A 14,133-nucleotide genomic window follows, 5' to 3' on the forward strand; every position below is an offset into this window, starting at 1 on the left:
AAAAACCTGACCACAGAGAAGGGAGGTGATTTGCTTTCTCACCAACAACAAAGGACCAAAAGTTGCCTAAGAGTGAGGAAACCTCACAGCCCCTGTCCTCATGGACCGTACCATTTAGTGGTTAGGAAAGCAATGGATTTCTGGACTTTAATAACATACTTGAGTTCTCATTACTTTCATTTCACTCTTTTCAAAATATGCAGAGACTTCTGCTTCAGGGAGGATGAAGCGAATGTACTTTTCTCTACTTCTACTATATACAACTGACACCCTGTCACACCAGCCTAAAAAGACTCTGAAAGGTGGAGAGCAGGCTGGCTTAATGCCATGGGGAGCTCCCTAGTTTTCTTTTTAACATCTATATCCCAGACTTGGAGCTGAACAAGCCAGCGACACAGAAACACCAATAGGTGCAGAAAATAAAAATCCCCTCCCCACCCTCCGGTTCTTCAGTGAAAGGACCCGGAAAGGGGCAGCCTCCCAAGGCAGGAAGCTTGTAGAAAATAACAGTTTTACTCCAGCCAAACACCACAGGAAAATCGGTGGCTGCCACCACTCATGCCACCAAAGGCTAGCGGGAGGCGAAGCTTTCACCCTTGAGAGCTGTACAAAGCACCCCAACTCCCTCACCAGAGTAGGATCAGGGGAGGTCAAGTAGGGAGCTGAGACTCCCACCCCTGACCGGCAGGAATGCGGTGCTGGTGGAGGCCACACTGGCATCTGCACTTCCACTCCCTCTCAGCAGTAATGAGCTCCCCCTCCCGGCCCCTCTGAGGGGGTGTCCCAGGCGGGCAGGGGAGAGTCAGGACCATCCTGTCAGTGGAGACCATCTGGGAGCAAGCACCCCCACCCCATTCAGCGGGCATGAGGAACTCTCCCTCTCAGGGGTCACTGCAGGCCAGAAGGAGAACCTGGATTTCATCTCTCCCACCTGGCAGCAATGAGGTGCCCTGGCCTTTCCTAAAAGGGCAAAGACAGATTTTAAAAAGGAAATTAGCTTTTCCCTGGTACATGAAGTGACCTAGTGACCGGGTAAATGAAGGATGAACTGTGTGTGAGGGATGCTAAGTCCTCTTACTTGAGGATTTCTTATTGTTTGTGATGAAGATGTGTATGTGGTGGACTGCATCTGCCTGGCTGCGTGTTTCCTTCCGCCTCCCTTGACTTAGAGAACTTGCTCTAACAACTTGTATTGTGATTTATTTTTCTGCCCTTTTGAGATACATGGAAATATTTTTAAAGTTAATGAGCCTGTTTTAAAACCCCAGAATCTTATTTTGTTATGGGCGTGGGAGCCATCTCTTGGAAATATAATCATCAAAAAATATAGCGCCCGTCTCCCAGTTTCCACGGAATTGTAGGAGCCTAAATTTCTCAGGGCAACTACAAAAAAAAACAAAACAAAAAAACCTCTTGTCCTAAAGATATTTAGTTAAAGGCAATTAATAAACACAAGCTGTCACCCTAGTGACCTAGTGACCGGGTAAATTAGGGATGAGCTGTGTGTGAGGGATGCTAAGTCCTCTTACTTGAGGATTTCTTATTGTTTATAATGAAGATGTGTATGTGGCGAACTGCATCTGCCTGGATGCATGGAAGGCTGAGGTCTGTCTTTGCCATTTCGTTCGTGGATTGCTTGTGATGTGCATCACATTCTGCATTAATGCCATTAAATGAGAGAATTCTTTCCTACTCTACTGCTTTTGTGGAGAACTTTTCTGGATTGGCAGATTTTATTTTGAATTATATTTCTCTATGACCTCAAAAGAAAGCAAAATGGCTATATTATTATATCGAGATATATAACATCTATACATATAAAAGGCTGTGACCATACGTCTGTCTGACCATCCAACCGACCAACCAGCCAGTACATATGATGTGCATAGGCAATTTAAAAATAAATGTTGACTCGTACATGCACGATACATATAAAGCTCTCACTGGTGCCAACTGTCTTTATATCATTTCTTTGTTGTTGTTATCTCATGTTGTTATTGTTTATTTATTAATCAATTTATATATTACTTTCACATACATTTTACTAATTTTCTTTCATCTCTGACACTTCTATTATAAAGGGCGAATAGCAATATTAAAATATTTCTTCTAATTAATATCCCAGTACAATATAATGTAGAACTGATATGTATTAAAAACAGCTAGAGTTGAGTTTTTGGGTTTTTTTTAAATAGGAGACAGACAAGGACATTGTATGATGACAAAGGGTCAATCTTTCAAGGCGATATGGCAATCCTAAGTTTTCATAAACCAAACAACAGAGTTGCAACATATGCATAGATATTATGGGCTAGAGGAAGGAATATTGGAGAGAGTTAGATTTTTTTTAAAAAATTCATCTTTTTAGAGAGAGAGAGAGAGAGGAAGGTAGAAGGAGAGAGAGAGAGGATTTGTTGTTCCACTTATTTATACATTCATTGGTTGCTTCTTGTATGTGCCCTGGAAACTGAGCTGCATGGCCAGGGCAAGAGTTAGGAAATCTCTTTTGTTTGTTTGTTTGTTAATCCTAACCCAAGAATATCTTTTTCCATTGATTTTTAGAGGGAGTCAAAGTGGGGAGAGAGAGAGAGAAACATCGAAGTGAGAGAGATATCAATTGGTTGCCTCCCACATGCACCCTGACCAGGGCTAGGGATGAATCTGCAACCCAGACACATGACTTTGACTGGGAATCAAATTCATGACATTTTGGTACACTGGCCTACACTCTACCACTGAGCAACGCCAGCTAAAGCAAGAGCCCTAGGAGATCTTGATTCTTATGCAAGTTGTGTCACTAAATAACTCTGTGACCTTGGACAGTGCACTTAATCTTCTTAAGCCTCTTTGTTTCTATTGTTTGCAAAATGTAGAGTTAGCTAGATGATCTACAAGGTTCCTGCCATTCTAAAGTTCTAGATCTCTCTGAGATCATGACTTTTACAATCCTGGAAATAGATAATGTTCAGAACAAGTACAAACAGTTATAGTGATAATTTTTAAAATAGATATTTTTATGTTCCTAAGGACATCTGAAATGGTTTATATACAGAGATTACTATATAGATGGAATGGGGGTTAGAAACCATAGTAAAAAAAAAATTAATACAAACCATATTGTAAACATCTTATTCTGAAGATAGCATACCACTTTTACGATGTTTTTAGAACATACCAAATTGTACTCCTAAGCCTAATGGCCAAATTCATAAATGATTATGTAAATTATTTAAAAACAGGAAGCATGGTTGAAAGAATTCAGCAAACCATAATTTCACTCTAAGCTATTATTGCTCTGGCCTTGAATCATGAGTCATATTTTAAGACAAAAACTCCAGTCAAATAAGAGCAATCAATAAAAATATATACTATATTTACTACATAAATAGGGAATATAGTACATATAGTATACAATATAATAGTGTCAGAAAATATTACTCTATGAAAAACCTTAAAAATTATATCATTCAACTCCTACTTTACAACAGTGAGGAAATTAACCACAGAGTTAGAGTTATATAATGAGTAGTAATAGCACAATATAGGGAAATTCTGGTATTTAGTTATTCCCCTATGAAGGCTTTCATGAATACAGACAAATCATAATGTAAGATTGGGCATTAGTTTACAGAGCAACTTTAATAGACAGTCTCAATTGTCCCACATTCAAAACAAATAAACAAAAGAAGCTAGCATTTAAAGAATAAGCTACCTGTTCAAATGAAAGGTAAGCAACAAGTAAGCATTTTCACAGCAAATATCAAAGCAAACTTCCTGAAGTTTCAATTTCCTAAAAAGACACACAGTTATTATTTCCCACAACAAACAGGCGGGGAAAATAAAGCAGAGGAAAATTAATGGATGCTTTCTCTCCAGTCATTAGAGTGCATCTATTGATTTTCATGGGGTATTGGAACAGATGCACATTTCTTTTTCCGAAAGTAGTGTCATTAAATCTTAAAAGTACACTGTCAGATATTGACGGTGTCCAGTGAGCAAGTCTGTCAACAACAAGCAGCTTTTGACCACTTAACTCTGCAGGACACCGTGCGAAACACAACGACATGTTACAAATGCGATGAAAGGCCTGCCCTGTGACCTCGTGGAAGTTGGAAACAAAGACTAGTGCATACCAATTATGTTAGAATTTATAATAATCTGTCACAGCCGGGGAGCCAGGACATTCTCATTTCCTTCACTCCATCAAGAGCTAAACCTATTCCTAGGTGTTTTCAGCAGCGAGCTAAATGATTCCTTTCACTTGCATTACATTTTTGTAACCATGTCTTAGAAATTCCTCCTGGAAACTTAACATAACTGTTAAAATGAAGAAAGTCTTTTCTCAAATTCAAATGACCACATGGATTAAGGGGGTAGGAGTGAGGCGGGGGACTGAACATCCTCTCCTGGTCTCAGGTCCCAGTTTCCTCACTTGTTAAACAGGGATTCAGCAGACCATATTTTCACTCTAAGCATAACTCTGTATATTAACCTACAATGTATATAAGTGCTTGGAATACTTCCTAGTCCATAATAGTTGCTTAGTATATTTTAGCTATTATTAACATTAATATCAATAATACTACTATTCTTTCTAAAATCTGTCAGAGCATATAAAAGAACGTTTGTGTTTTACTACTGCTTCCACTGTCTTATTGGAATATGGCAATGAAACGGCATTAACCATGACAAAAATGTGCGCAAAGGTTGCCCCATAGTCCCTCAGCTATTTCTTAATACGCTCTATCCAGTTGTTCAGAATGAAGAGACTACTTAGGGCACTTGATTTATCTGCCTGGATAAAAGATAGACACAAATGTATTTATTTCACATCCATTGCAAAGAATAGTATATCATCATGACACTCAAGGAAAAACAAAAACAAAAACCTTATAGTTTGTAGCAATTGATAGCTTTTACAGGCCCTTTAAGTCCCATGAGCAGGCTCACTTCTATCATATCCATCTTTTAACTTATTTATAAAGGCGCCAGGAAGTCTGTCCTTTTAGTGAAAGACAATTTTACTCATGGCTAGAAGATAAAGTTCTCTACGGGCTGTCACTCAAACCACCGTTTCACCAGCAACCAACAGGCCCACCAAATCTACCGCGGAAGCTCCTGTAAAACCTAAATGCAGTGAGTTCTTTGTTTACTAGAGTCCCTTCATTACTTATCATGCAAAATGACACTTCTTCCTCTCCTTTTTATGCCAAAAACCTTGTGAAAATAAATAGATTTATGTACAGCCCAAGCGAATTAATTTTTAGGCTGTTCTTAGCACCGAAAATTACTTAGCTATGTGTAGACATGCAGTGACATCTGCGCAGGTGTTGCCATGGCCCCTCACTGGGAACTCCCTTCCCTGTCTTCCCTGGTGATTCAGCGCTAATCCTCCAGGGGTGCAGCACTCCATAACCACAGAGAAAGGTGAGCCAGGCTTCCTAAGGTTGAAGCTGATCTACTGCCCTGGCCGGTTTGGCTCAGTGGATACAGCTTCAGCCTGTGGACTGAAGGGTCCTGGGTTCGAGTCCATTCAAGGGAACATGCCCGGGTTGCAGGCTCGATCGGCAATGTGGGGCGTGCAGGAGGCAGCCGATCAATGGTTCTCTCTTACCACAGATGTTTCTATCTCTCTCTCTCCCTCTCCTTTCCTCTCTGAAATCAATGAAAATATATTGAAAGAAATAGCTCTACCACTTTCTACCTGAATATCCAGAGGTAAGTTAATAAACCACTCTAATTCTTGGTTCCTTTTCCTATAAATTAGAATTATTGTGAGGATTTTAAAATATGATATATATAAAGCACTTACTATATTAATATTGGAATGTACTCCATAAACACTAGCTATTATTATGATGACTTTTCTCGTAAAATATAGCTCAGATCCCATCTCACTCATGAACGTTTCATTGAGCTACTAAATGCAGTGGGACTAGCATTCATCTTTGACCTAGAGTGGTTTGTGAACCTACAGAAACTGTGAGCAAAACTTCACGTGCATGGCCAGATATGCATGAGCATCTTTCTGAGGGCATGCTTCAGATCTTTTATTAGATCTTCAAAGGTGTCATCCGGTCTACTGTTTTTGAGACAGACTTGTGACCCAACTACAGCATCTGAATTGACTTCTTGTCATTCATTTTTATAAACTATCCTAATCCCTTGCTTCATTTTTCTAATTTTGGTTTCTTAATCCTCGTATTCTCCTTCAAAGGCAAAATGCATTTCACCCTACCAAGGGCCAAAACATAGTAGGTTTATGTTAGTTCCATTCTTCTCAAGGTGCCTGAAGTTTTGATTTTTTAAGAGCACTTCTTTTTATTTAATAAATATAAATATGGTGGCTCCTTTATGCCAAACAGGGTTCTAGGACTTGGGGACTTAAAATTAGACAAGACAGTCACATATTCTGCTGTCCTCTTAGGTTTGCTTACTAATGCAATAGCCAGAAACTGAGAGAGTAATTAGATTCAATGAGATAAGAATGATGGGGGCATAGTAATATTCCGCAGGGTATTACTGGAAAGCTTCGCTGAAAGAGTGAGATTTTAGCATCAATTTTTTTAAACAAATGATATAAAGCAGCCAGCCATGAGAATGGGAAAAGAACCTTCCAGACAGAAGAAACAGCAAGCACCAAAGAATAATCTTTATGTGCTTGTGAACCTGAAACAATTCATGAAAATAATAACAGAGTGAACATTTTAATCGTTTTAAGCTGAAAGGCAATGTTTTTATTTTGCATTAAATTTTAATTTTTTAAAAAAATTTCCAATTACAGTTTATATTTAATATTATTTTGTATTAGTTTCAGGTGTTCAGCATAGTGGTTAGACAATCATATACTTCACAAAGTGTTCCCCCTATTCCAGTACCCACCTGGCAGCATGTGTAGTCATTACAATATCATTGACTGTTTCCTATGCTATGTTGTACATCACCATGACAATTTTGTAACTTCTTAATCCCTTTCCTTTACCTTTTCATCCACTCTTCCAGCCCCCTCTCCCCTCTGGCAGCCATCAGTCTGTTCTCTCCATCTATGAATCTATTTCTGTTTTGTTTGTTCATTTATATTGTTCTTTAGACTCCACATATTATTCTTATTGTAAAAATCTGGAACATACAGAAAATATAAAAAATAAACACATCACATAAAACCTGTTAAAAGTTTTAATATATGTCCTTCCAGAATTTTTAGATACATATGTAGAAAAAGAAAAGGTATAAAATATTCCTCTGTGCACAAGTTTTGTTCTTTTTATCCCCTTAATTTCAGGGTCATTCAAATTATCCCTAAACATGATTGCTGATGGCTGCATATTATTGCATCATGAGAAAGCATTCTCTTTTATGTAATCAATTCCGATGCTGGATTTTTAGGTTGTATTATTTATTTATTTATGCTCTGATATAAATTTTGCAATCAAAATTTTTACGGAAATATCTTTGTCATTATCTTTGTATGTTTTCTTAAACTGGAAGTCTGGAAGTGAAATTCATTTTTATCTTAAATGTCAAGACAGCAGAAAGCCTGTCTTAGACTTATTAGACTCGATGCACAGTTAATATAAAACAAAATCTTTAAAGAGCCTCTTTTTAATCTACCATTTTTTCTGTATCAGTAGATGTTTACACATGTAAATGTCCACTGGTCTTTTAAAGACAGATCACTCTAGTCTGCAGGAGAGTGTTCATTAAAGGAGAAAGAACTCTTTGTGATTTAAAAGATATCTTTAGTGAAAAGGGCCTTCAAGAGACTCACTGAAATCATGACTATCAGAGTCTCTAATTCAGATTTTAGAAAAAAATTGTTACAATTCATAAGAGAAATTAATTCCAAATGAATGATAACATTTTGGTCATGATGGATCTATTGGTATTTGTAGTTACATCTTTACTTTGAACTTCCTTGATTTCCACATACTTATTTTTTGTCTTCCTATCTTATCCTAGAGTGATTTCTGCCCAGTGGAGGAGCAACATCAATAAACTACAAGATTTTATTAGGTTTATCCAACAAATGCTGATCTCTCCCGTTAGGTTTAATTTGTTGGTCTCTTATCATGGTTGTTCCAATACATCATTTAGTGACCTTTCCTTCTCTATATTACATTAATCCTTTTATGTGCTTACATTGAAGAATGAATTATTGATGTGAGATTGTCATTCCTGATAATTATGGTGTTGTTGATTAATGCATAGGGAGCAGACAAAAAGCTGAACAACCAAGACAGTACACCAGAAGCTACAGAATAACAATATTAGGACAACAGGGCAATGCAATCTTGAAGGACCATTTGTAAGCTTCCCGCTACAGAAGAACAAAGACCAGGAAAAAAAAAACCCACAAAAACTTGCTGGACACCAAAAATCAGACCATATAAGGAACTGAAACTGTCCTGAAGGCACCTGATCGCACACCTGCATTCCATCCCCATTCAAGCCCACTTCACCCCCTGGACCTATTGACAAGAGCTTCCTGCCAGTGGCTGCCTCTAAGGATGAAACTCCACTCCTGGGTGCTGCTATCATGGACCCAGTGTCCCCTTGGCTGGCTGCTGTGCAGCCCTTCCCTTGGTATATTCCATCCCCCACCCCCTTTCCTCCAATAAATTCAATTTTTCCTTATCCACTGTCTGAGGTGGCTATTTAACCTGCCCCCGTACAACCATGTTAACCTTTCAAACAAGTTCTATTCCTTTGTCTTCCATTGACTTGGAAGACCAACTTGAACGGGTAACTTCACTTCTTTCTAATAAATATGCCCTAGAATGATGCATCTATGTTATTTGTCAAGTGGGAATGATATCCTGCATTGATTCCTTTCTCAGATGATGGAGTGTGTGTCTAATTGAGCTCACTTTAAAACACTTCACAAATGCAAAGGCTATAAAAATACTGAATAAGGTTGCTATGTTCACTGTAGTAAAAATGCTGTCTGAAAAATATATTTCTAAGGAAGGGTTCTAAGAAAGGAGAAAAATCTCTCTCTTTTATCCTAAAAGAAAAGGGAGCCACTCTTACGACTCTTACCTTATTTCTTCCAAAGGAGTCAATTGAGAAACAAATATAGAGCTACTGAAATAAATATAAGATACCTAAATTTTACTAGTAGTAGACACCTTATTATGGGAAGCAGAGTTTGCCACCTCAAAATATGCCTTCTTTGCAAAATTATTTCTTATTTTTAAGAAAGAAAAAAAACCTATGACTTTCCCCCAAGAATGTAGATAATGGACCGGCTCCAGGAAGGAAATTGTTATCAAAGATAACTATGGCTTAAAATGAAGTATGTGTGAGGGTCTGGGAGGGACCCAGCAAGACCTATTTGACCAAAGTCCTCTCTGTGTCCCATTGTTAAAGATGCCCAGCAAACATTTGTTTACCAAACTTTTATCTGATCCTCATCTACATGTGAATTGACTTTTTCCATGTTGAAGTCCCCACCCTTCCTCCTTAGCTCCAGATGTTTACCAGGTTTAACTGCTTGATCTGTCCTGAGTCCCATTTTCTTATGGAACTCCTGTATGTATATATGTGGTAAATGTGGTTATTTTCTCCTATTAATTTGCTTCATGTCCTTGAATTGTTAGATCAGCCAGAAGAATTTAGAAGGGTGGGAGAAAAAATATTTTTTCCTCACCTACATTGTCATACAAATATATTAAGAGGCCATTATAGAAAACTGTGCTGGTCTAAAAATTATCGAATACACCCGCACACATGCACACAAAACCATTAGAAATGCACCAATCTTCCTTTAATATTCTGTTCAACTCAGGCTTCTTATGTACGCTTCATTAAAAGTATCTTCTAAGATTTTTTTCTCAGTCTGTTAAGATTAACAACTATATCAGCAGACCATTTTCAGAGAGGTTTAGGAATACATCTGAATTCCATAGCTCTATAGAAGCTGTGAACTACAACACGAAACATCTCTAACAGTCACTGGGGTATTATCTTCCCCCTTCTCATCTGTATGTTCACTGACTTGCCAACCATACCAAAGCTTCTACAATGTGTATGAATCATATCCAAGAGGAATTGCTTTTTATTCTGAAGCCTGGAAGTCTAGGCATGCATTGCTCTAATGTTTCAAACAGTGCAGTGAATATTTCATAAGTTAAGAAATGCAAGTCTTAGGGCAAGAAAATCACAGGAGGATTGGTCCCACACCACCTTTATTTGTCTTTTGTGTAAATGTGTATGGGTTTTGTTTTTATTTTATTATTTAAATGTTCTTCCCTTTCCAGAATGAGTGTGTGTGCATGCACAGTGCATAGCACACCCTGATGAGAAAAAGCTTTGTTCAGGTGCTTACCTGCTCCTCCAGGGCTTGGAACCTGAATCCTAACAATCTGCCAGATTGTTGAAAGAGAATATACACAATTTCTTTTTTTACAATACCCGCAAGGTTCCTAAATGTGGGACTCAATCAGGATAAAATAAGAATTCGCTGAAATTAACTTAAACCAAAATACATGATTATGGTAACATTGATATACATTCAGGCTTTTTAAATTGAAAGCTGAATTATTTTCTTTTTCTTCTTCTTCTATGTGGTACTGGAGGAAGGGCATGAAAATATTTTTATCCACTTCCTGGTCTGCGTGAGAAGAAATGATCATTTTGCTTACTAATAATTGTCTTGATTTGAGAGCCATTTAAGGCTTACTGGGGAAACAGAAGAAGGTTTTGAGAGCGAAGGAAGGGATAGAGGGAGGAGGAGAGAGGACAGGAGAGGGGGAAAGAGCAGAGGAGAGAGACTGATTCACTGAAGGAAAGAAAGAGAAAAGGCTTTTCACTTGATTAAAAGGAGGGTCCTAAAATTCCCCGGGGGGGATTGTTCAAGAAGGGAAAGACTAGTAAGTGAAACTCAAAAAGGACACGAAGAGAAATCTAAAGGTCTAAAAGCAAAATGGTAGGTCAGTCAAAATGTAGCAACTACCAGCGCGAATAGCACGATTCCCTCTCCTACATCCAAAGCCTTGGCCGGTTAGCCCTCCACACCCATAACTAACATCTCACAAACTGACCACCCAGCAGAAAAGATGACTATCTTTTTTTACAAACTTTAGCAGAATATCAGCAATATTGTCTCCTGTGGGAACCCATTTTTTAAATAGCCCCAGACTCCTATAAAAGAATGAGCAGTACACTCCCATACGTATACTAGAGGTAGGATGGACGTGACCTAATAACAGTCCAGACTCCATAAGCTCCGAGAGTGGACGGTGGTAACCTCCACAGATAATGAATAGGTTCACTGCCCTAAAGAGTGAAAGGAGCCCTAGCCAGTTTGGTTCAGTGGATAGAGCGTTGGCCCTGCAGACCAAAGGGTCCCGGGTTCGATTCAGGTCAAGGACACTACCTTGGTTGCAGGCTCCTCCCTGGCCCGGGCCCTGGTAGGGGCATGTGCAGGAGGCAACCAATAGATGTGTTTCTCTCACATTGATGTTTCTCTCTGTCTTTCCCTCTCTCATCCACTCTCTAAAGGATCAGTGGGAAAATATCCTTGGGTGAGGATTAACAACAACAAAAAAGAGTGAAAGGAATCATAAATACAAAGACCATATGCACCATTCAGGGTTGGATCAAATGGTAATATATATATGGTTGTGTCAACATTGATATACATTCAATATATAAAAATTCTTTTAACTTGGGAATTGAGGAAATGTCGGCTGAATTGCTTGTGGACACTAACTCTGTTCTTTCTGTTTTTGAAAACTTTGTATATTATGTGCTAAAGTTTTTCTCTGTCCTACATTTCTCCAAAATCTGTTCTGATCTGCACCAGAATGGTGACTGAATTAGAATTCTTTGATTTTTTTTTTTTAAATTTAAAAATCTGATTGGATCCTTTTTTTGCATGTTCATTTTTAAATTACATTTATAGGGATGACATTGGTTAATAAAACTATGTCAGTTTCAAGCATACAATTCTATAATACATTATCTGTATATTTTATTGTGTGCTTGCAACCCAAAGTCTAGTCTCCTTCTATCACAATATATTTGACCCACCACCCCCTTTACCGTGAGTTAGAACTTTTATTTTTTAAATATGTTTTTATTGATTTTTAGAGTGAGAGGAAGGGAGAGGGAGAAGAGAAAGACATCAATGTGAGAGAGAATCCCTTACACACCCTGACCTGGTATTAAACCCGTAACCTGGGTATGTTCCCTGACTGGGAATCGAACCAGGGACCTTTCAGTGCACAGGCTGATGCTCCACCAATTGAGCCACACCATCCAGGGCCTGAACTAGAACTTTAAACACTAACTTCAGAGATTTCTTAGCCTCTCTGTCTAGGACATTCCGATCCATTGTAAGAACAGTGTCTTATCCCAGGTGAGCATGGACATTCCATCTTGTGAGACACCCTTTAGGGGCGGAAATGCCTTGCTGTCCCTGGCAGTTATGCTCCCTCACGTCAGGGTGTGGCGCTCACGGAGGCACACCCCTTTAGATCTTGGTGGAAGAAACATATATTCAAAGAGACCTGCCCCAGGCAGTTCTTTCTCTCTAGCCAGATCTATACCTACACGCTCTGCTACAGATGGATGGATTAATCAATCAATCAATCAATCAATTAATTAATTTGCTCCTTTGAAAATAACTGATGCCTCATTTGAGGTTCATCTTTAGTCTCACGTTCTGCAATGCAGTTGATGGTTGGGGTTTTATAAACCAACTAGGTGTTCAGCAACATGATAATAACTTGCACATTGAATCCTGTCTGAGCAGAACTGAGTAACATCTCATGTGGCACCATCAAAAATTCTCCATCATCTGAAATCCTAGATCTAGTTGTTTAAAAATGTAATGCACAGTAGGAGTAGCATACAGGCAAACATGTAACAAGATACCCTAGACCCGACTGCTTTACCACTGGCACCCCTTAAATTTAAGGCTTAAATGTTCCATTATGTGACCCTTCAGAATTGTACAAGTATAGATTACTCTGTAAAAACAGTAACAATATCATACAATCCAATCCTATATAATAAAAGCCTAATATGCTAAGTGTCCAACCGTTTGACCACTTAACCAGTCGCCATGATGCACACTGACCACCAGGGGGCAGACACTCCGATCAGTAGTTTAGCTTGCTGCTGGGGTCTGGCCAATCAGGACTGGGCGTGATGGGCCAGACACAACCTGGAGTCCTCCTGTGGTCCCTCCCCGGCCTCTAAAATATTTCTTCTAAATAATTTTCTTTCAATGTGCACAAATCTGTGCACTGGGCCTCTAGTCCCTATATAATAGAGTAAGTTATACAATGGGAATTATACTTGTTTACAATGGCAAGAGTAATTACCTAAAAATGAAGACTAAGAATTAAAAGTATCTGAATTGGAAGGAATTTTGAAATCCAAACAAAGGTAAACTTCATTTTACTTTTTTCCCCAGCCATGCTTAAATCCCACCAGGCATGGTGACATCAAGTTACTAAGAAAGCTCATGTTATTTACATCATATTTCCAATATTTGAATCATTACCTCTATTCTTGGATTTCCTCTGCTACATAGGAGATTTGTATCCACAAAATTTCACTAAATGCAAGTCTGAAAAAACAAAACAAAATAAAACTGGACACATAGTTCTTTCCATATTCCTAGTAATAAGCCTTTAGTTTTTAATTTTTAAATTTATTCTAGACTAAATAGTCACCTTTTATTCCTTACCTGGTGAGAAACACCCACAGAGAAAAAATAACCTGCCTTAATGTTGGATGACATGTTATTCAAGCGGAGAATCATGCAATTGCCTAGGGATGGTAATTATAGACTGCTAAGTAAAAAGTTAAAATTTGCTGAGCGAGAGAAAATTTCATATGTTAAGCTGTCATAACAGTGCGCTTTATTATTAGAAGATATAGTTTAATTGGCAAACTTTGGACAGGGTGTTAAAAGTTCATGATTAATTTTCTAATTTGGCAACCATCTTGCTGGTGGTTATGAACAAGGCATTAATTATTTTGCTCTATCACTACTGAACTATGAATGCTCAGCCTGGCCAGTGTGGCTCAGTTGGTTAGAGCGGCATCTCATGCCCTGGAAGGTCATGGGTTTGATTCCTGGTCAGGACACATGACTGGGTTGCAGGTTCCATCCCCAGT

The 14,133-nt window shown here is 38.5% G+C and overlaps 1 protein-coding gene across 4 annotated transcripts in view; it reads right to left on the reverse strand.

Annotated features, from left to right (window-relative positions):
* LINGO2 (leucine rich repeat and Ig domain containing 2) overlaps window positions 1-14,133 on the reverse strand; it is a 1,208,426-nt gene that overhangs the window by 260,886 nt on the left and 933,407 nt on the right. Inside the window, exon 1 of one of the 4 annotated variants that reach the window (XM_070400859.1) lies at window positions 13,514-13,558. The exons of the other annotated variants lie outside the window; for them this stretch is intronic. The gene's annotated coding sequence lies outside the window, so the exon portion shown is untranslated. Of the gene's footprint in view, window positions 1-13,513; window positions 13,559-14,133 lie in introns of those variants that run through there. 4 annotated transcript variants of the gene reach the window in all.

The sequence above is a fragment of the Myotis yumanensis genome, unplaced genomic scaffold (genome assembly GCF_028538775.1).
Source record: "Myotis yumanensis isolate MYYU_CA2020_CCGP unplaced genomic scaffold, mMyoYum1.0.hap1 SCAF_21, whole genome shotgun sequence".
Taxonomy (NCBI): Eukaryota; Metazoa; Chordata; class Mammalia; order Chiroptera; family Vespertilionidae; genus Myotis; species Myotis yumanensis.